General features: G+C 42.1%; 1 long non-coding RNA gene across 2 annotated transcripts in view; it reads right to left on the bottom strand.

Moving 5' to 3' along the window:
• The window catches only part of LOC144824869 (uncharacterized), a 225,442-nt gene that overhangs the window by 94,720 nt on the left and 107,281 nt on the right, over positions 1 to 23,441 (bottom strand). The window contains exon 3 of one of the 2 annotated variants that reach the window (XR_013609155.1): positions 13,505 to 14,704. The exons of the other annotated variant lie outside the window; for it this stretch is intronic. This is a non-coding gene — a long non-coding RNA (uncharacterized LOC144824869). Of the gene's footprint in view, positions 1 to 13,504; positions 14,705 to 23,441 lie in introns of those variants that run through there. 2 annotated transcript variants of the gene reach the window in all.

Raw genomic sequence — 23,441 nt, 5'->3', positions numbered from 1 at the left:
GCAAGAGAGCAAACAGATACATCCATCCCAGCGAGTCGAATGCTCTGGCGATATCTACTAAAAGTAGGGCAGTAGGGCCCTCTAAATGATCAATGGCCGCAATCGGATTATGCACCCGTCGGATATTGTAGCAGGTATCCCGCTGGGGTATAATGCAGGTCTGGGTGAAACAGTTCTGGCATGTATGAGAGAATACGGTTGGCCAATGCTTTGGCCAACAGTTTTGCCTCAATATTTAACAATGATGGTACAAGGAGTATTGGTATGGGGGCAAGACAGTAATAGGGTGATACAAGGAGTATTGGTCTTGGGGAAGACAGTAATTTCAGCATGCGCCAATCTAGAGGAAGCTTCCCGTCGTCAAGGGCCGCATGTATTGCTCCCAAGTAGTGAGGGAGGAATTGAGTCTGAAATGATTTAAAGAATTCACAGGGGAAACCATTTAGGCCCTGTGCCTTTCCGGATCGTAGGTCAACCAGTGCCACACCCAAGTCGTCCACCGTCAGCGGGGAATCCAAGTCCCCCCTCACAGTGTCCAAAATGGCCTTGGGAGGCAAGTCATGAAGGTATTTCTGAATCAAAGGTTCCGGGAGAGCGTCTCTGGGCACATAGAGCTCCGCATGGTATGCTGCAAAACTAGCAGCAATCTGCGTAGGGTCCGTAAGTATCTGGCCATCCCCATCGAGAATCCACGGTATGCTCACTGGGCGGAGAGAGCGCTGGCACAGGCGGTGGAGATGAGAGCTAGATTTGTCACCCCATTGATAGATTCTACTGCTGGATGCCAGTCAAGCTCGTCTGGCCTCGTCACACAGCATGTCAGTATAGGTTTGTTGAAGCCTCCCTGTGTTTCTTTCATTGAGCGGCACAAAATGCAATATCCACCCCCTGTGATGGTGGGCTTCATAGCCTCCCAGAGCATAGCCGGAGAGTCTACAGTGCCTGAGTTTTCAGTTAAATATGTTCTGAGAGCAGATGTAGCTGTGACAGGTATTGTGGGACTTGGAGATGCCATGGCGACAGGTGCCATCGAAATGGAGGGGGCGCCACCGCTAACCGCAGTGTTAAGGCCACTGGAGAGTGGTCAGATAGACCTCTAGGTAGGATATCAGTAACTGCAATTCGGGAACAGTTGAAGTGTGGTATGAATATATAATCGAGCCTGGAGAAGGAGTCATGGACGGCCGAATAATACGTGTAGCCATATGTGCCTGGATGCAGGTGCCTCCATGTGCCCAACCACCCCATATCTCCCACTACTATCTGTTCTCGTTTTATCTTAAGGTGCCACAATGGTTTCTTACAGAATATTTCCATGCTTTGTAAGATGGGTCGGTGATGAATTCCCTGCTTCCTCCTTCAGATAATTGCCCTGTTAGGCCTGGCTCTTTGTTGGGCCCTCAGATTGGTGCTCCCCCTCATCTCTTTGTTTTCCCCATATTTCTGTAGGAGTCTTCAGTGTTTCTTGGTTGAGACTTATTCCTATGCATCTTTTGATTTTCTTTATGTAAGTATTTCTTTGTTTTGATTGCTTTGACTTACAGGCCTTGTCCTTGCTTTTCTATAACAACATTGGTTAATTTTTATTTTTTTATTTATAGATTCCTCTTATTGAAATATCTTTTGACATATTGTCCTGATGATGGCCCTGGTTAAGTTAACCATTGGGGTTGCAACATTGATGTAATTTTCTAATATGAACTGCTAAAACTATTGTCCAGTTAAACTCTCATAATTGGTACTCTTGAGACTTTTGAAAGACCTTTCTTCACATTAATTTGTTCATTTCATTACAGCCTATTGTTAGTAAATAAGTTCGACTTTACTTCTATGTCTGCACCTAAAGTTTCAGTGAGCTTTTCACTATGTTGCTACACTTTATGAACTGCACCATTGTAATCTAATGCGATTACATTTTAATTATTTTCCAAATATTTATGTGTTGCTTTGATTGTGATTTATTAAACTGTGATTTATACTTATTTTCGGGGGTTTTCCACTCACCTTTTTATTGGGGGCATTGGCCTATTCTTTGATCTTTCTATTTGCATTTATTAACTATTTTTCTTTTGCTTGGCTTTTGCTTTTTAAATTTCATGAGTGAACCTTTTTTGACCTGTTTATGTTACCTTGGTCCTAAGGTTTACTGGGCTTACCTCGTTTATTGTTATTTATTTTTTAAAGGCTTGGATTAACCAATCGCATTGTGTTTTGCTATTGCCATGTATGGCAGTATAATTGTATTACTACAGTGAAAACAGATATCAATTGTTAAGAGTTTTGGGCTTATAACTTAACTACTGCTGAAGCAATTCAGTTCAAACACTGGAAAGAATCATCTACACACCCTAATGTATGTTCATTCCAAATTTCAATACAATGCGTTCAGTCATTTTTGTGCTATGCATGAGCACAAAGTCTATTGAAAATACATTGGTTCCTAAACATGTTTTGGCCCCTCATTTTTTTGCCTGCCCTTGACCAATTACCACAAACCTTTCATTATACAGCAATGTAGAAAAAGGAATAGATCTGAAACGTTTCATGGAGATTCGTCAGTTGGGCGTGAAGATAATAATGGTGGGATATCCAAGGAAGTCCTATCTTTGGTAACCCTGACTATAACTACAAAGTGGCTACTGCCCAATATATCACTAAGATTTTGTCTCTTGCTTAAAAACAACGACAGATCTGATTACACTTTGAGATATATATTGCCACTCTGTAGATATAGTTAGGATTCCCAGAGATAGGATTTCTGCTTGGAAATAAATTTGTCACCATTTGATGAATCTCCACAAAACTTTACAGACCTATTCTTTTTTTCTTTACATCATCATCATTGGCTGATGATGTAAAGTTTCAGGTGATTAGTTAATTACTTGCACTGAAAGGAGGGAGGTGTCCCAAAACATTATTTTCTACCAATGCATTTTTTATAAATTTTTACGCAGACATAGCGATAACATGGCTGAACGGATTTTTATGAAATTTACAGGAATATAGATTATGGTGTTGAAAAAGTCCTTTTGCTTTTCAATCTGATTCGGTTCAGTTGGTTTTAAGTGATAAGGTACAAATAAATTCTTAGGGTTAAGTTAAGTATTTTATTGTGATGATTATTTAAAATCTTACAACATAGCGCATATAAAAGAGACTTTTAAAATATATGTTATAGCATAAAATTGCATAAAATTATCATTGCAGGACCTTTACAGACAATTAAGTTTTACAGTAGTTACGTCTTCTAGTTTCCTTTTAACCAGCAGCAGGAACTTTACGAAGAATGGGTTTAGAGCAATATCGTTTGGGTCCATACACTTAATCACTGCCTGCCTGCATGTCCGTATGCCGCGTGATTTTAGAGGAAACTTGAGCATTGATTTTCTCTCTTGCAGGAGTGCAGGGCAGATACACAAAAGATGTTGAATATCTTCTTCGCCCATGTTACATAGTCTACATTTCGTTTGAGTTTCTTGAAATTCCCATGGTGGAAGATGACATCGGCCTGGCAGGGATCCAAATCTCGCTTTAATGAGCACCTGCTTATTTTTTTCCGTCCACGGGGTTTTCAGATATTGTTGTATCTCCTTCTTTTTATAGCCATTTAGCACCGTCCAGGCATGTTTTCTGTTGGTAAGGGTAGCCTTGTCCTTTAAAATGGATAGGTGGTCTGCAGCTTTATTAATGATTTTCTTAAATGAAGACTTGGTTATGTTCATTTACCATATCAGCATAACCCCAAATTCATTAATCGCATCTCTAAGATAAAGAGCAGCACTAGAGTTAGTGTCCTTCTTTATTTCTCTCCATAGGAGCAATGATATCTCATTTTGATGGTCACTTTTTATTTGGTTTCCAACTTTAATAAAGTGGCCTTGCCTTGCAAAGTGTTGATTTGTTAGGCCAAACTCCATCCTTACTTGTGCTGGGGAAGCGTTCACTGGGAGATGGAAAAGCGCTCGGTATACTCTGGTCATACTTTTATTCAAAGTATCACTATCTTTACCCATAAGTGCTTCACTCCCATATGTAATAGTGGGTAGGAGTTTTGCACCAACAATGCTCAGAAGAGGACCATAGGTCAGGCTAGGGAGAAACATATGCACAGTTCTAAATGCAGCAATTAATGTGTTTGCTTTCCTATTAGCATCAGCTTTTTGAAGATGGTAATTGCCCTTTGCATCGAATAATACCCCCAGGTATTTGTAAACCTCAACTTGTTCGAGCTCGATTTTATCCATGAACCATTTACTTTTTTGTTTTATCTTTGCGTTTTTAGCAACTACCATAATCTTAGTTTTGTTCTCGTTTATAACCATTCCATTCTCTTTTGAGTAGGTATAGGTCCTTTTCATTAAACGCTGAAGGCCCACTTTTGTGTGACTCATAAGTATGACATCGTCGGCATACATCAAACTTGTGAGCCATCTATCCTCTAATTTCGGCGGATGGGCATTTTCATTGTCCAATAACCCTGGTAGGTCAGCAAGAAACAAATTAAAAAGAAGGGGGGCTAAAACACAACCCTGCTTCAATCCTTCATTTGCTGGGATCTCAGTAGATAGTGTGTGCCCGTCACCCATCCTCACCCTCACCCATGTCGCTGAGTATAGAAGGCGAACTAGCTTGAGCAATGGAGCGGGAATTTTCATTTTTTCTAGTTTGTCCCAGAGTAATTTTCGGTTTACGCAGTCAAATGCCGATTTAAAATCTATAAAGCAAAGATATAAAGGTTGTTTTAATCTAAGCGATTTGTTCATAAGTAAGGCAAAAATCATTATGTTAGTAGTAGTTCCTAGTCCTTGAATAAAGCCTGTTTGGTTTAAAGGCATTCTTTTTTCTTCCGTCACCCAGTCAGTTAGTTTAGTTAGTATTAATCTGGCAAATAGCTTGGCATCCGAGTCTTGCAATGTTATCAACCTGTAATTTTCCGGCAGCGCCCAATTTCCTTTTTTAAATTTTGGAGTTATTAGGGATCCACGCCATGACTTAGGTACCCTTCCAGTCATCACAACTTCTAAGTACAACTTCTGTAGGATTGTTGCCCATCGATCCGGATTTTCTTTCAAAAGTGCAAATGGAATTCCATTTGGTCCTGGGGCGCCATTCTTCTGTCGTTTTATAAGTTTAATTAGCTCTTCTTTTTCTATGGGAAATTGCATATCCGTATCACTATCTTGGTAGATAAAGTCATTCACATTGTCAGTTTTACGCCCCTGTTGCATTTCCATTGAGGAAGTTTGTATAAGTTCTTGATTCAGATGTCTCCTTAGGAACTTGACCCATTCCTGCTCAGTTAAGGGAGATGAGACTACTTGCTTGTTGGGTCTAGCAAGGCCATTAATAATGTACCAAAAGTCTCTTGAGTTCTTCAGTTTACTGGCGTGGAGTATTTTTGCCCAAATAGCTTGTTTCACTTTGTTTTTCTCGCTCCATATTAGTTTCTTCAAGTTCTGGTTTAGTAACTTTAGATTTCCAAGATTTTCCATTTTTAGATACGGTTTTTTGCTTAGTCTGATAATCCTATTTCGTTCTTTCTTCAGTGATCTTATTGTATGTGGGAGGTTTAAATTTGCTTCGTTTTCCTTCTTCTGGTCATTCCAGATAAATAAATTCTTAGGGATATATTGGGCTGGGGTATACTGCAGTACCTCTGCAGCATACTGTAGTACATGACAATGACCAAACACAATATTATTGGTTAAATCGAAGCCCTTGCAAAATGAAAAGCCAGCCATATTTTTAAGAACACACCTTTTCTTTGTTTTATGTTTGCATATGAAATATAGTTTATTACTCTTTTTGTAATGTATAGGAAGACATAAATCTGTGTTGCAAACTCTGCAGAGTTAGGGAACAGTATTTTATTGATTTATATATATATTTTTTACAATGTACCACTGTACTTTCGCAAAATCATCTAGAGCAGCGTTTCCCAAACTGTGGTCCGCGGACCCCCAGGGGTCCGTGACACATTCCCAGGGGGTCCGCAGGACTTGATTGCCTACTGTTGTTGTAAAAAACGAAACGCCCATGCGCCCTCACAGCACTAAGAGGTGTGAATGTTGCTGGCGCCAGGGCGGCAAGACTACAATACAATTGCAGCAACAACACACTGGCCAATCACCATTCCGCTTTAGTGCAAGCTGAAGGGTGTTTGAAGTCACACGTTTCCTCTTCTCTTCTGATAACATACTGATGTCTTCAGGTTTAGTAATGGCAGCTGCAGCGTGGCCTAGCAGGTCACATTATCATTCAATCATCCAGCTCTCTGTACTGAGGTATTCCAGCCTCCTAATCGGCCTGATGGCAATCTGGTTACTTTAAAGACGAGCGACAGCATGAAGAGGAGCAGAGCAGTAGTCACTACAAATAGCATCATGGGACGGCATGTGTTTACATTTATGCAAGGGAGTTAGTCTATGTGACGGTAATAACTTGAGGGAATAAAAGCTGTTTAAAAGTCTGCGAGGAGCACTTGCAAAAGGTAGCGAGATGTTTTATGCTGCAACTGGGCAAATAACTTAATCTCCCCATGCCTGAATGCGTAATGTAAATACGGTGCTCATGTACAGCTACGGTGCTCATTTAAAGCGCAGTGTGGCATAACGAAACTTGAGGGGGCCCCCCTGCAAAGTACATGGAGGGGCCCCCCACGCTGTGGATCCATTCAGGAGCTCTTAGGTCAGGGGCCAGCCACTCATACGCAGTGCTCGAGGGGGCCCTCTGGAGCTTGGGCCCCACCGCACCACTGGGTGTGCGAGGGCTATATTGTTTTGTCACTGGTGAGAGGATAGGTGAATGAGTGGGTCTGGTAGCTCAGTGGATTAATCTGTCAACTGTAGCGGCTTGTGTTTGACCTCATAGTCAGAGATTCAAATCCCAGCAGGTCCACTCAGACTTTCATCCTTCTGGGGTCGATAAAATGAATAGCATTGAGTGGGTAACAATAAACATCTGCAACATCTGCAATGCCAAGATACCCTTCTACTTGAACGTGTGCTTTACAAATACATATGTTATATGAGAGGATAAATAGGTGGATGGGAGGGAGAAAGGAGGAATGAACAGTTGCATGGATGGAAGAGACAGAGGAGCACTACTAAGGTGTTTTAGACTCACTTGCTGCGCTTGCTTGGTGCCGTCAGAGCTTTGGTTCAAAGTGGTAGGATATTCTAATTTTCTGGCTACTCAGTTACACACAGGCATGTCTCTCACACTGCATTCACCCAGCCATTCCTCTTACCATGCATTCAGACTGACGTGCCTCTCACCCTGCATTCACACAGTCACACACTCCCCCTGAACTCACATGACTCACCCTCTACTTAAGCAAGCACACCTCCCACTTTGCACTCACGTGAGTACACCACTCACCCAGTACTCACACAGGCACACCAATCACCCTGCACACACACACTGACGTGACTCACTCTCTGCTCACAGAGGCACCCCTCTCACCCTGCACTCACATGGGTAGATCACTACTCACTCACAGAGACACACCCCTCCTTGTGCACTCACAGGGGAACATCCTCCCCGTGCACTCACCAAGGTTTATCTTTAATCATGTATTTACAAGGGCTCAAATATCCCCCCTCCATTCTCCCTGATGCCCATGCATTTACAATAGCTCAGATCTCACCATGCACTCACATAGGCTCACCTCTCACCATGCACTGTCACACACTCACCTTTTCCCACGCACTAACATAGGTACGTCTCTTACCCTTCATCCACACAGACTACTCTTCCACAAAGGCATGCCACTCACCCTGCATGAACATCTGCTAACGTCTCAACCGGCACTCACAGAGGCACACCCTTCATTCACAAAGTCTGAAGTGCATTCACAGAGGCCCCCCTTTCACACTGCATTCACACGGCTCAGCTGTCACTCTGCACTCACATGGGCTCAAACTTCACTCGGCGCTCGGACAAGTACATCCAGGGCTTTTAGTGGTCCGGGTCTTACCGGTGCTGAGCACCGGCAGTTTTTCAAAGAAAGCCTTGAAATGGGTCTCTGTCGTGTTCTGTTTTGTGCCCTGGCGCAGGCGGGCTGCAGTGACAGCAGGCACATCTATGTGTGCGTGCTCACACTGCTCACTTCTCACTAGTGGAAAAGATATGGCAGGGCTTTAAGTGTGATGAAAAAACTGGGGGGGTCTCTCAAAGGGGCGTGGGAAATGTAATAAGGGCATGGCTTAAAAACACGTATGCAAAAAATCTGTTCATGGCATAGTGTGTTGCCCGACTTGTATTTTGCTGTCTCTGGCAATGCATCCAGATATATGACACAACAAGTAACATCATACCTACAACAAGTCAGGACTATTGCCTATGTCAGTGTTTGCTAGTTGCTTAAGATAAATAAGCAGCAACTATGACTCGTATATAATATTGAAAAAGCTTCCACTTAAAGCCCTGGTGACACCACGACAATGTTGCTGCTCCTGAGTTTCAAAGAGAGAAGGGAAATCCAGAGAGAAAATGACTCTCTTTAAAGGATTTCCCTTCCCCTTCAATGCTCCCCTGGCATGGCGTCATGCCATAACTTCTCCACTAATGAGAAGTGAGCTGTGTGTGCACGCTCACATCCATGTGCCTGCTGTCACTTCAGTCCGGGAAAAAACAACCGCCTGCGCTAGAGCACAAAATAGAGCCCAGTAGAGACCCGTTTCCAGGCCTCCTTTAAAAAAACTGCTGGTGCTCAGACCCGGTGAGACCCGGCCCACTTAAAGCCCTGAGTTACAGCATTACATCACTTTATTACGGCTCCCTCGAGCCTTTGAGCTGACGAGCTCAGGTAACGCCCTACGCGCCCGGAGAGGTACCAGACCTGAGAACACTTTGGCAGCCTGCACAGCAACCCCTGAATATCTTCCTACACTCTGCTGATGAAGGGCAATAATCCTGAAAGACCGGTGTCCAGAGTTGGCCTGCAACTTTGCATTTACACTTCGGAACTTTTGAAAAGCACACCCGCTTTGAGAATACTGCATTTACCATGATGCTCCTGGGGTATACCCGCTGGAATGGTGGAGTAGCGTGCGACCTATGGACCTTTTACTTTACTACGGCTCCCTCGAGCCTTTGAGCTGACGAGCTCAGGTAACGCCCTACGCGCCCGGAGAGGTACCAGACCTGAGAACACTTTGGCAGCCTGCACAGCAACCCCTGAATATCTTCCTACACTCTGCTGATGAAGGGCAATAATCCTGAAACACCGGTGTCCAGAGTTGGCCTGCAACTTTGCATTTACACTTCGGAACTTTTGAAAAGCACACCCGCTTTGAGAATACTGCATTTACCATGATGCTCCTGGGGTATACCCGCTGGAATGGTGGAGTAGCGTGCGACCTATGGACCTTTTACTTTATTACGGCTCCCTCAAGCCTTTGAGCTGACGAGCTCAGGTAACGCCCTACGCGCCCGGAGAGGTACCAGACCTGAGAACACTTTGGCAGCCTGCACAGCAACCCCTGAATATCTTCCTACACTCTGCTGATGAAGGGCAATAATCCTGAAACACCGGTGTCCAGAGTTGGCCTGCAACTTTGCATTTACACTTCGGAACTTTTGAAAAGCACACCCGCTTTGAGAATACTGCATTTACCATGATGCTCCTGGGGTATACCCGCTGGAATGGTGGAGTAGCGTGCGACCTATGGACCTTTTACTTTATTACGGCTCCCTCGAGCCTTTGAGCTGACGAGCTCAGGTAACGCCCTACGCGCCCGGAGAGGTACCAGACCTGAGAACACTTTGGCAGCCTGCACAGCAACCCCTGAATATCTTCCTACACTCTGCTGATGAAGGGCAATAATCCTGAAACACCGGTGTCCAGAGTTGGCCTGCAACTTTGCATTTACACTTCGGAACTTTTGAAAAGCACACCCGCTTTGAGAATACTGCATTTACCATGATGCTCCTGGGGTATACCCGCTGGAATGGTGGAGTAGCGTGCGACCTATGGACCTTTTACTTTATTACGGCTCCCTCGAGCCTTTGAGCTGACGAGCTCAGGTAACGCCCTACGCGCCCGGAGAGGTACCAGACCTGAGAACACTTTGGCAGCCTGCACAGCAACCCCTGAATATCTTCCTACACTCTGCTGATGAAGGGCAATAATCCTGAAACACCGGTGTCCAGAGTTGGCCTGCAACTTTGCATTTACACTTCGGAACTTTTGAAAAGCACACCCGCTTTGAGAATACTGCATTTACCATGATGCTCCTGGGGTATACCCGCTGGAATGGTGGAGTAGCGTGCGACCTATGGACCTTTTACTTTACATCAGGTCAGGGGAGCATTCTAGGGGAAGGCAAATCCTTCAAGGAGAGTCATTTTCACTCTGGATTTCCCTTTCTTTTTTTGAAACTCAGGAGCAGCAGCATTGTTGTGGTGTCACCAGGGCTTTAAGTGGAAGCTTTTTCAATATTATATACAAGCCATAGTTGCTGCTTATATATCTTATGCAACTAACAACCATTGGCAAAGCCAATAGTCTAGCCTTGTTGGAGGTATGATATATATCTGCATGCAATGACAGAAAAAACAAAATACAAGTCAGGCGGCACACAATGCTAAGCACAGATTTTTAAGCCACGCTATTAATTACATTGGACATGCCACTTTGAGAGACCCCCCAGTTTTATCATCCCACTTAAAGCACAGGAAAAAAGCACAGGAAGTGTATGCAAATTTACCAGATTAAAGAAAACGATTCTGTTTGGTTTATGGAAAAAAAGTTGGACATCTTGCATATGTGGCGAGTAGAGAGAGAGCGCATTAACGTCTGGTTTCAGGCTTGCCATTGCTAACATAGTAGTTTTAGCTAAAGGATATCAATGTGTTTCTTGACATGTGACACGCCTGCCTACTACTGCTACACAGTGGTTGAGTTGTAAAAAATAACTCGCCTTGTGGCAACATCAACGGAGGGCCCCCCTGCGCGATGTGCTGAAGGAGCCCTTCACACTTACACCAGTAGGGGCGGAGGGGGGCCCCTCCAGTGTGGGTAAGACTGGGGGCCCCGCACTGCGGGGGCCTTTGTTACGCCCCTGGTAAAGTGCTCCAATACCTTCGGGTCGAGTTCGCGCTATATAAAATATGCAAAAAAACTGTATGAAGGTTCACCGGTCTGAACCTGGAGGAACCAGTCGCTAGGGTCTTCAGGGAGCTACAAGCTGCCCCTGTGTAAAACACCTATTTGTGTATGCCTGAACGGTTGTGGAATATGCTCCCTTATCAGGACCACTTAATAGACACTGACATCAAAGAAAAGGCGCCGAAAAAATTTAAAGTGGGCCCTCAGACGTCATCAAGAGGAAGCTAGAAGATCCAAGCATTGTCATAGTCAGTAGGCCCGGCACTACCTGTGAGTCTTGACTTTGTTATTGCTTATTTTGTTCTCTGTAAAACTTTGTTAGGGGGCTACCGGGGGACAAGGCAATATTAAAAAAAATCTTTGGTTGGAAGCTTTTGTGTCAAGAAATACACCTTTATTACAGTCTGGAAATAAGTACTATGTGCAAATTACTGAGTGAGATTAGCTAAAGTGGGCTGGCACACTGACTTGTGAATGGCGCAACCGTCCAACAAAGTATTACTACAACGAAAATCTTTGCAAACGCGAGACCTAGAAGGCATGAAAGACTGCAAGAAAGGGGGGGGAGAAATGTTTGAGGTAAGTAGGTATTATGAAAGAAGGTCGACTTTGTCAAGAGACAGAAAGGTGGGCGAGTAATGTCTGGGGAGAAGGGAAACGAGGGAAGAAAGGAACACAGGGTGAACAGAAGATAATGACGAACAAGCACGGACGAATTTCAGTGTAATTTTGAGTGACATTCAAATACTAGGAGTTACACTTCAAAAATTCATAGGTTATCACAAGCACTTACCTACTTTAAACTGCAACAGTATGAGTTCCTGGCACTGGGCTCCAGCCTCAGGCCATACCTTCTGCAGTGCACACCAGGCACGCAACGCCCATTGGGCTCAAAGGGCTTCAGCCCCCCCTCCTCCCCTGTCGTGTGTGGCAGCCCAGGCAGAGACAGCTTCCCGGGCTGACATACAGTCGCACCAGAGTACATCACAGGTCTTTAAAAGACCACTTGCTTGTTAATGAGGCCGAGATGCAGCACCATCCTTCCCATTAAAATGTTTTGATTTTTGCAATTTTTTCAATATAAAATAATAAAACCTTTAGTAATGCAAGTATTTATTTGGTGTGTACTTGTTTGTGTATTTTTTGCGAATGACTGTTTGAATTTTTTGAAATTTAAATTGTACAAATTGCTCGGGGGTCCCCGGCTTCCAGTAGTGATTCAGTGGGGGTCCTCAGGAGTCAAAAGTTTGGGAACCACTGATCTAGAGAGTAAAGAGGTACTTTTTGAAAATGTAAAATAAGAATTTATATATGATAAAAAAACTCAGACATAATGTAGGGTAGCTCTTAAAAAAGCTTCTGTTGTTATTTCAACTAAACATATTTATATCTGTTTGTCAAGCTTTTAGGCTTGAAATGAAGACATGGTCTCCATAGCTTGTGAAATGTGCACCATCAGGATAAAACACTGATGCATTTTAATACTTTAAATTGAAATAAAAAATTGAAGACGTTTCATCATCACAAATTAATGCTGAGACTGCCTTGTTCACATGTCTTCGGCACTTCTCACACTTAGCAGCATTTATTGTAGACCACTTCCACTTTTGTCTCTGACAAATATTTGAGAACACAACCTGTGTGTTCGGAATCATAGACATTAAGATGGGTAATATCTCCTTTATCTCAATTTCCTATTTACCTCCTCGGTAATTATCCAATATCATTACCACTACAGTGGATAACCAAAAAGTGGGGATGGTCACATTTACTAACAAAGGAAAGTAGAGGGAGTAACTGTTTCCATCTCAAACCTTATTCACCAATGCATGTTATTTCAACTCATTTCAAACCTAAATAATATTCAACATCTGCTTTCTTGGCATGCTATCTGGTGCAAAAAAAATTAAACTGCACCCACCAAGACAAACCCCAACCATTTGGCACATGCACTGACATGCAAGAATGAGGAACACAGAGGCAGACACACAAATATGTTTAATGAGTAAGATGATTGGACATTAGGAAACCACATTCTATCATAACCTTAATTTTGGAAGGAGGACAATTATTGGCTGAAATACAATTTGGGCTACTAATGTTGCAGAATACAACAAAAACCAAAATGAGGTAACAAAATAAACTCGTCTGCAGCAATGATATTTAACATGTATTACAAATGCATTTGAAACACACATTTCTGGTCACATGACCATGAAAACCAACAGGAAACTAGATGAGAAATACAATTAACATTTACATTTTTCTTTTAAAAGCCATCTTAGGTTGTAACAAAATGAGACATTGACTAAGATGAAGAGCGTACAGAATATAATCATTTGCGAAACAGGTACGCTCTTCATCTTAGTCAATGTCTCATTTTGTTACAACCTAAGATGGCTTTTAAAAGAAAAATTAAAACCAACTACAATGACAAGGAAGAACTGGAAGTAGCTAACAAAAACTGAAAAACAAACACATGGAGATTACAGGACATCAGTTTCAAAATGAGAATGGTGTAAATTGCTGCAGCAATGCAATTGTTAATCTTCTTTTGTACCTCCCATCTGTCAAAGAAATAATCAACCAGCATGTAGATCAATGCTTCTGCAAAACCTTGATAAATCTTCATAAAGCATTCCAAAACACATATGCTAGTCTACAAGTGCCATAAGACATATGGTAGATATGTGTAGAGGTGCTATTTAATTTTCCATCAATGATCAACAAGATGCTCAAGAATTCTGTTTGGATGTTCTAGAAAAATTAGCTACCAAACCTCACCCGGGTTGTGATCTGTTCATTAGAAGCTACTCTTGGGAACATGAATGCTTCCATTGTCTACTTTAAAGCTCCACTGTTACACTATTTGGAAGATTTATATAGCTACCAACACCTGATTGCAAATCAATTAATTACAAAAAATTAATATCTAAAGCTATGCAAAATAAACTTAGGTCCAAACTATAATCTGAGCTTATCTTCACACTTAATTTAACAATGATAATCAAATATGTAATTATGAAAAAAAAAACTTCTATTTCTAACTTTACTGGTTCACAAATTTCTATTTCAGGATGCACTTACGCTACTAGTGCCATACTTTTTCATCCTGGAGAGACTGCAGAATCGGGATACTACATAATCTACTAAAAGAACAACACAGGTTGAACAGAGTGTAATGCTACTACTCTTACTTTTAAGCATAGGCTACCTAAACATTTATAAGACTGTTGCCTTCTTATGTTACTTTAAAAATTCTAAGTTACAATGTTACCATTGTTATAAGTTAAAGTGGCACTTGTGAGATGTAGTCAGATAATTCAGAAGATAAGTTATTATGTGTCAAGCACGGATGATGACATTTGTAAAAATCTGCAAGTTTTGTTGTTTTCTATGCTATTAAATATACCAAATTACTTATCTAGATATATAAACAGTTTGACATGCACATTGTCTATGGATTTTTTCCCATAATCCAGTTGATCTGCTTTTCCCCAGTGTTTCATGATAACTACTTCCTTATGATCATCTTGAACTCTAAACGTTCCAACTGATGATGTAGTAGTGTAACAGAAATGGTACTTGTATCTGAAATCATATAAAAATGAAAAAAATAATGAATTGACTTTGTGTTATGTTTATTAGATACATTCAGATATCACTCTAGTAGTCTATTAGACACTTACCATTGATTGTGCAGGGGCCCTTATATTTCAGTCTTTGGGTATAATCATTAAATAAGCCCCCACCAGTGGTCGTATGGACCTTTGTTTGTCAACAAGGAGAATTTAAAAGAAGCAATCATTTGCATTAACTGTTGTAGTCATAAAATATATTTACATTTTGTAATAGTAAATAAAGAGAGTTGTTGTGAGTTCAAAGGGCTTTATTAACAGTTTAAGTAAATTAAAATTGTTTTATTCAGTAAATATGTCATTCGTCATCAATATTTGAAGCTTAGATAATCCAATAGACAATATTTCAAAACAAGGTAAAATACCATGTTAGTGAAGATTATGAATAAAATAGAAATAATACAGCAAGCATGTTCCATAAAGGAGCTTCCCTTATCTAAAATAAGGATCAGGATGGGAATTTACACAGAAACAAAAGTATCAGTTAAGAAACCCAATAATAAATTTTGATGCGAGAATAGGATGCATACGCATAAATCTTTTCCTTTAAGCAAGAGAATTTTCAGGCTGCAAAGTACTCTCAGCTATTATTCAGCAGATATCCTTTTGAAGGAAAGGGCTAGAAAAGGGAATGTTTTCTGAAGAAAGGTGACCTTATGGATTTCAGTAAAAGAGTCCAGAGTGCTCTTACATGCTAGAAGCCAGAGTACCGAGAAAGTGGCTACTTACTCTAGAAACACACAATAATATAAACTTGCAAGAACACAAGTTGCAATAACTTACACATTCCCTATTCTTGAGATCCAATAGGATTTCAGCAAAACCATGAGAGCAAATACACTCTTTAATTTCTCATGTCTTCACAATAGACCACATAAATAAGTCCTTGAAAAGATACTTCAACCACATCTTGTGATTCAGACAGTTCTTTCTAGGAGTCATGCTTCCTGCCACCTCCTCTTCTCCTGGTGAGAACCTCACTATCAATCGGCTGATACACAGAAATGCTTATTCACCAGCTTATAGAAGGCATCTGGAAAGTAGCAGCATCTGCAGTGGAAAAGAAAAACATCTAGTGCACAACAACAGTTCAATGTGAAAACAGCCCTTTCAATGTGAACCTATAAATCAATGTTAATATGGCAGCCCTAGTTAGGTTAAATTAATTAAGTACATTATGTTACTTCAATTGTGTGCTTGCAACTACTAAGTATGACTATTTTTGTTTACAAAATGAGATTTGCTCCAGCAAGCTCTCTTATGAAGCCACCATAAGTCATGTTTAACTTACCTTTTATCTCTACCAATTAATAATAATGTAATATTTCAGATACCTGAACAAATAGGGTTAATATTGGTACAAGTTTGTTATCTTTTAAAACATTTGGTTAGGTCTGAACATAACCTTTTCTTCTTTTTTTATGTTTTTTTTGTTGATATTTTTGTTTTTCACAAAACAATAGTCTCATCGGGAGACCGGAGTACAATAAATAAAAAAATAAAAAACTAAGGAGGGTTTGATGGTGTCGCAGTAGGTGAAGAAGTGGCCAACGCCAATCTTTCTGCTTCAGGCTCTTCAGTCTCCTTCTGACACCTTCTTTTGGCATGCAGCAACGTGGTGGAATGCATTGACGTAAGGTGTTTCCTCATTCCTGTATGATTGCCTTTTCTCGTTTCCATGGAAATAACTTTGTTGCAGAGGTTGCAGGTTACCAGTTACGGTTCACCTTTTCACCCCCAAGAAGCAATGTGAAAAAAGCCCACACAATGGACTCCTTTAGTTTCTTCCTCCACTGAACCTCTTAGATCTCCTTCTGCAAATGTACCTCTTCTTCCTCCTGCTGTAAAACTCCAGGATCTTCTTGTTTAGCCATTTCAGGTATTGAAACTGTGTAAGGTGAATTCTGAAGAAAAGATATTCACTCTTGCAAACAGCAGTGCTCTTCTTGGAAGAAATCCAATTGAATGGAATTAAGAGGAGTAGATTTCCTGTTTCCTCCATTCGACAGAGTTCGAAGCCAATGTACTGAGGTAGTACCTCAATACTATTGTGGTACCCATATAGTTCACAAACACAACCTGCAGTTATTATATCCACACATATACCATTAAAAACAAAACTAGCCATCAAAAACTGGATCCATTTTTTTAATAAAAAATTATTCTAAGGTGTAGATATAAGTTTACAATTTTGGGGTAGTACCGCAATACTATTGCTGTACCTCTATTGAAAGCCAAATGCTCACGCAGATTACACAGACGTTCATAATGAACGTTGTCCTATCTCAAAGGTACAGCAATACCCCAAAAAATTATTACAAAAATTATTATCATAATATACAACATTCTATGAATACAAACAATTTTTGGTGAAAAAAGCAAAAGTTCAATAATAAAGCAAAGGTTTAAGATTATTTATAATTTATTATTTCTATACAAAACCCGCTTAAACCACATAAACCTTAGAAAGTTATCACTATAACTTAAAAGTACTGTGCATACCTCTCCGCTGACAGGTTGCATAGAGTGGCATTACTTGCCAGCCCAGCATGCTTTTGCTGCTCATGCATCCCTGCTGATTTTTTTCATATGATATGGCCCTGTCCTAGCATAATACAATATTGAGAAAGAGTGGTCATCGAACTCTCTGAACTCTTAAGCCTTGACATAATACTCTCCCCGCTGCGAAGGGGACTTGAGGGTGAGGGGGGACCTGTGCAGACCAGGAATTGATGAGGCTGGCACTGTTGGGGGCCAAGCATGACATTGCGTCCAATCTGAAAGCTTCCAAACCCCCGACGATGTGACAATGGAGGCATGAGGTGGACTGGTGTCTGCATAGCATGAATAGCCAGTATACGAAACACAAGGATTTGGGCTTAACATGCTAAAATATTTACTAAGTGGTATAGGATGGCTGGGATGGACTCATTGTGAGGGCACTGTTGTGAAACTAATGTAATTTCTCCTGTATGAGATGATGCATGCTGTGTTACTATGACTATGATGGACCTAGCCCCTACTAGGGGCCTTGTGTCACTTTTCAATGTGACCTGTTGCATCAGCAAGAAAATCAATAAAAATGTGTTTACAAAAGAAAGTATAATTTCCACTTGGAATTTTTTGGCATGTTTCCCCTGCCTTTTTGCTTTCTGACCTCCTGTTTTTGACTCTGTGTTTGCCAGTTTAGTGTCTCTTCTTACTGTTGTTCAGTGTAAATGCTCCTACAGTAAATTCTGTTTTGGATTGGTGTTTCCATGATTGGCATGTTTGATTTACTGGTAAGCCCCTAGTGAAGTGCACTGTGAGTGCCAGGGCCTGTAAATCGAATAGTACTAGTGGGCCTGCAGCACTGATTGTGCCACCCACAGATGTAGCCCTGTAAAGGTATCCCAGACCTCCCAGTGCAGTTTGTACTGCAATGTCGACTTGGCAAGTGCACCCTCTTGCCAAGCCCTAACCTTCCCTTTCATTACATGTAAGTCACCCTTAAGGTAGGCCTAAGGTATCCCTGTGAGCATGGTGCAGTGTATGTGAAAGGTAAGGCATACACTGGTGTGTGGGACATGACCTGAGAGTGATATACAGTGTATTTTGTTTTTCACTACGGAAAGACTATTTGTCCCATAGGATAGAATGGGAGATACGTTGTAACACCTTACAAGTATAAATTCCCATTGGGACAAGATGGAGAAATGGAGTGTAGTATGCAATAAACTCAGAATATGAAAATGCATCTTTTAGTAAATATGATTTTATGTTGTGTGTTTGAAAATACCACCGAGCATTTTCTTGCTTAGCCATGCTATGTGTCTCTGCTGGGTTGTGGATTGAGCGTCTGGCTTTGGGGTGACAGGGGCTGGGGATGTGCATTCATTGAAGACAGCCACTGGGGGGTTGAGGTTTATCCTGCCTCTTCTGGGTGAGTCAGGGCTGGGCTGAATAGACCTGGGCTGCATTTAGAGTAGTGGTAGGAGATTTCCTTGCACCTGAATTGGCCTGGTGTGCCTTGGACTATGCTGTCTCCATCTCCTGCTAGGAAGCTGGGCCAGAGAGGACAGAACAGGTTTGGACTGAGCACAGACACTCTCTGCCACAAGAGAACACAGATAAATGTGACCCACACCCCAGAACTTTTGAACTATTTTGGATTAAGGACCCTTCCAAGAAGAGCTGGAGAAGCTGTGAGGAGGAACTAACACTTTGCTGTATGCATTGCTGTGTTGGACTGCAGTGGTTGCTTCTATCTTGGGCAGAGAAAGGTCTGGACTGAACTTTCTGCAACTTCTTCGTTTGAGTTTCATCAAGGGCTGGAGGTAGAGCTTGCCCCTTGTACAAGAAGACTCAGGAACAGCAAAGACTTCAAGTTCACCTGCTACCAGCAATGGGAACTGTGTGTTTTGTGCTGCAACAGAACAAAAAGCAACCCGATGCCATCAACGATGCCACTGATGACTCCGTGTCCTGAAGGCGCTGCAGAGGGCATTGCCACACATTGCACTGCAACCCTGGTCTCACTAACAACACTTGATGCTACCACAGAGCCGCTACTTACACCATGACCTGTGGGCACCAAAGATCGCATCGCCTTGATTTGCACCACATCCCTTCATACCGTCTCCCTTGTATCACCGAAGATGCGGCTCCACGCCAACATCGACACCGCTGCTTGCACCATGGCTCGAGGGCACTGCTCGTAAGTTACATGATGCACCACCCTCATCCTACACCGCAGCCTTGGCCTACCAATGCCGGCGCCATCGACTCCAGTTCGTCAGCCGACGACAGCACTTCAAGCAACAACGACGCTGCTACTTGCACTGTGACCTGCTAGCACCGCGACAAGCACCACATCACTTCACACAGCCACCCTGGTCAATGTTAAAGCTCTGTAGAGTTGTCAGGCCACTGTCATTATGATGATTAAATCTGTATTTTACAGGCAAAAATGAAATACTTTCCATACGTCATGGTTTCCGTGATATATGGATTTTTATACCACTGAATTCTACACACTAAAGGCACCAAAATATGCAAAGGTATATTTGATGAAGCAAAGCTTCGCATATTTTGCGGCTTGCCGAAATCAAGAACCTCATTTATGTGTAATAAGGTAACCCGTGTATGTTTTACTAACGTTTATATTAAGATTGAGTAAAGTTTAAGACGCTTGCCTATGTGTATTTCTAATGAAATTAATCCATGTCCTCTAAAAATGGCCGCCGCTTGTATTTTAGTTACTGCGCATGCGTCAGCCACACTCACGTGTCCTGACGCGTCTGCAGAAGTGGAGGGAAAGTTATGCGCATGCGTAATTCATAGCTGTGCTTATCATGTGGTACTGCTCGTGCCACTGCTCTTGTGATCGTGTCAATATAGCTAACATTTAAATTGCATAAGTTTATTTCTTGATGATGAGTTAAAAGTACAAACCCTGTGATGTGTTTTCATAATGACATTATTATGTATTAATTTGTTTTCGCTTACTTTTCATGTACCGCGGGCAATGGGGGTCTGAGTGAGAGGAGAGCCATATTGGAGGTCCCTTCTGCGCCTGTGCGACATCCGGCAGCACGAGGGACCTTGGCTAATGGAACATAGCCAGCTGGCAGTGATGGGCGAGATGCTCCTGAGAAAGTCACCTCTGCCCTGCGAGAACAGCGAATGTGGCTTCTTATATGTTACATTGTATTGATGCGCTACTGTTAGCTCATGGGAACCCCAAACATGCTAGGCGGTACCAAAATATGTAAATGAAGGCTTCAAATCGCATATTGTGATTGGTGTGTTACCCAAATCCTACCTTAGGACCAATCGAAATTGAGGGATTCTGACACTTTGCAACATTGGGGGGTGGTACACTGTCCCAAAACTGTATATCTACCCTGGGTTCACCTAGTGAACCGTCCGACTTGTCTGGTTTAGCTGACCTGTCACTGACCCAACGCACTCAATAGGTGACTGAAGATACAGAGCGCTGCAGTGCACTCTGTCCGAATTTGACCATAGACTAAGGTTTTACTGAACCTTAAAGTGCAGACAAGGCACTTAGCTGGGAGTTCGCTGACCCAATCGGGGTCTTGATCGATATCTGCAGAGCGGGTGGAGCGCAGGCGTTGCTTCCTAACTGTGGGTTCCGGTCCTGTCCTGAAGAGGGTCCTGTCCTGAGGGTTTGCTGTCCTGTCCTGAGGTCCTGTCCTGATTCTTATTCCGAGGGTATCCTGTCCTGTCCTGGGTGTCCATTCTGCACCTGCTGTCCTTTGAGGGTATCCTTCCTTGAGGGTTTCCTGTCTTTAACTGACCCGTGGCCAGGGTTTGGTTTCCACACCTTTCTAGGTAAATACTGCTCTGAAATCTCTTGAAATTCTTGCACCTTCTGAATTTCTAACTTTTGCTTCAATAAAGTTCAACATTGCATATGTGATATTTTCCATGCCTTTCCGCAAATATTGAAAGTCATTTAAATCTTTGCAAAGTGATTCCTATGTCTTCTCATTTGTTAGAAATTATATTTTGCATAGCAGTGTGTCATTTCCTGATATGGTCTAGAACTTCATTGCCTAGGTTGTTCAAAGGCCCTTTCACCTTGAGTGAAGCGTGTTATTCATTATAAGTTCTTCTATAATCACACACACTTAGTCTATCACTGTTTTAGATAATACTGACTTGTATAAGTATCTTTTCTCGTTACATTTTATTAATACGTTGATGATTACTCTGCCATTATTTCTTTATGCATATGTGATTTACATTTTCTTGGTTATTGATTGCCTTATTTTACTGTATCTCATGCAAGAAAATATTGAACTTTAGATAAACATTTTAAAACTTCCAGTTGTCCGTGGTCATTTACACAGTATTTGAATGTTATTGGTTGGGTTTGTATTGTGCTGCTTTTCTTTACAGCTAGCTCCCTGATTCATTGTGGTCATTAGGCACCCGCATCGGTGGATGGTAAGTCGGGTGCACTGAGAATTGGTAGCAGGGAACACACACACACCAAATTGGTAGAGCTCGTGAAGTCACCTGATCGATGTATATGGTGATTTGAAAAGTATATGGGCCCTGAAGCCGGAAACGGCGAAAACTATTGGTCGGGTGGCCTCGCGCGCTCTATCAGTTTTTCTGGTAGCTAGAGGATGGTTAGGGACTAGCTAAAGGTTAGGCAGGATTAGTTGGACTAGTTAAGTCGGAAGCTGCTATTATATTAATGCTGCTATAAGAGTGGCTGTTCTAAGAGACCTGATCAATCTCTTGTGAATACGCACGAATAATATTTTGTAAAAATAATTCATGAATTTTTGTATTGTCATTATCCTTGTTCTTATATTGTTATATGTACTAATCCATGCATTTGTAAATCGACTCGTTAAGTGTTGTCCGAACTCCCCGGGGAATTGAAAGGGCAAGTGGTGAATAGAATCCATTGTCCTGAGGTCACAGGTTCGAGGAAAGTTAGGTGCAGGTTAGGATAACCGGGAAGCACTAACTAGGGTTTTTTTTCTGAATACATGTGTGAATAAATGACAGTAACGGGGTTCATTGGCAAAATTCCCATAGTGGCGTAACCTAGTAAGGGTCACATCGGAAGAGTAGCAGGTTCCTCGGAGCTAGCGTGAAAGCAGAGGGGTCCGCTGAGAAACCTTAAAACTCGGAATATATCCCGGAAAGAAGTGGATGAGTTTTAGGGGAATAACAGGTTCACCGATGCTAGAGTGAAGGGTAGGCGGAAGAGATCTGCCCGCAGCGAGTGAAAAGTAAATGGAAGTAGTTTACTTGCAGTAATAGAATTCATACTCTGTCTAGACACTTGAGCACTGTGGCGAATGTGTATTTGTTGTAAAATAACCAAGCACTGAGCACTTTAAAAGTAAGAAAGTTTCCGTTACCTTGTGAAGGGAGGGAGTCAGTCGCGAAGCGCCTCTGACGTCACTCTGTGCCGCGCTGGGATTGGTAGAAACAGCGGGCGGGTAGCGGAGCTGAAATTGTAAAGGAGGGGTGAGCGCCGGAGCGTGGGAACTGTCTCACGAAGGGGCCGCGCACCCATTGGCAGAGTTTATTTTGTGTCGCGCACCCATTGGTTGCACGATTTTCTGAAGCGCATTCTGATTGGAGGTGGTTTGTAAACACAGTTAGCGCAGAAGTCGTATGTGGCACTCGCGGACTATAGAGACGCGACCTGATCCAAGGCATCTAGGGTTTGAAAGGGATCAGTGGAAGGCTAACAGATACGGTATTATGTACGGAACCAAGAGAAAAATGTCCCTTGTAAATAAGGTGAAAAATTATTTTAAAACGGACAAACCGATTAAATCAAGGGAAGGTGTTCTTGTCCCAGCACCCAATACTCCCGCCTCATTCATGATGTTTGACCGAGGGTACAATACCTGTGTGTGGCTGGAGAATTGGGTGAAATATACAAAAGATGACGGAGTATTGGCTTTTCCGTTAGATGGTACTTTCAATGGTAGGATCTTATTTAATTTAAGAACCCGAATGAATGAACTGCATCCCAGACCGAGACTAACGCAGTATGAGGCATTAGAGGAATGGGAGATTGAGGCTTTTGAAAGAGAAAGACCCCGAATGGACAAGGGTTTGACCAAGTGGTACCCCAGGCTGAAACAGGAGTCCAGGGATAAAAGGATGAAGCAGTGGAGGCAGAGCATGATTGTTGAGGGTCTGTTTCC

Source organism: Lissotriton helveticus, chromosome 3_1 (assembly GCF_964261635.1).
Source record: "Lissotriton helveticus chromosome 3_1, aLisHel1.1, whole genome shotgun sequence".
Classification (NCBI taxonomy): Eukaryota; Metazoa; Chordata; class Amphibia; order Caudata; family Salamandridae; genus Lissotriton; species Lissotriton helveticus.
This window is presented reverse-complemented; position numbering and strand designations above follow the sequence as displayed.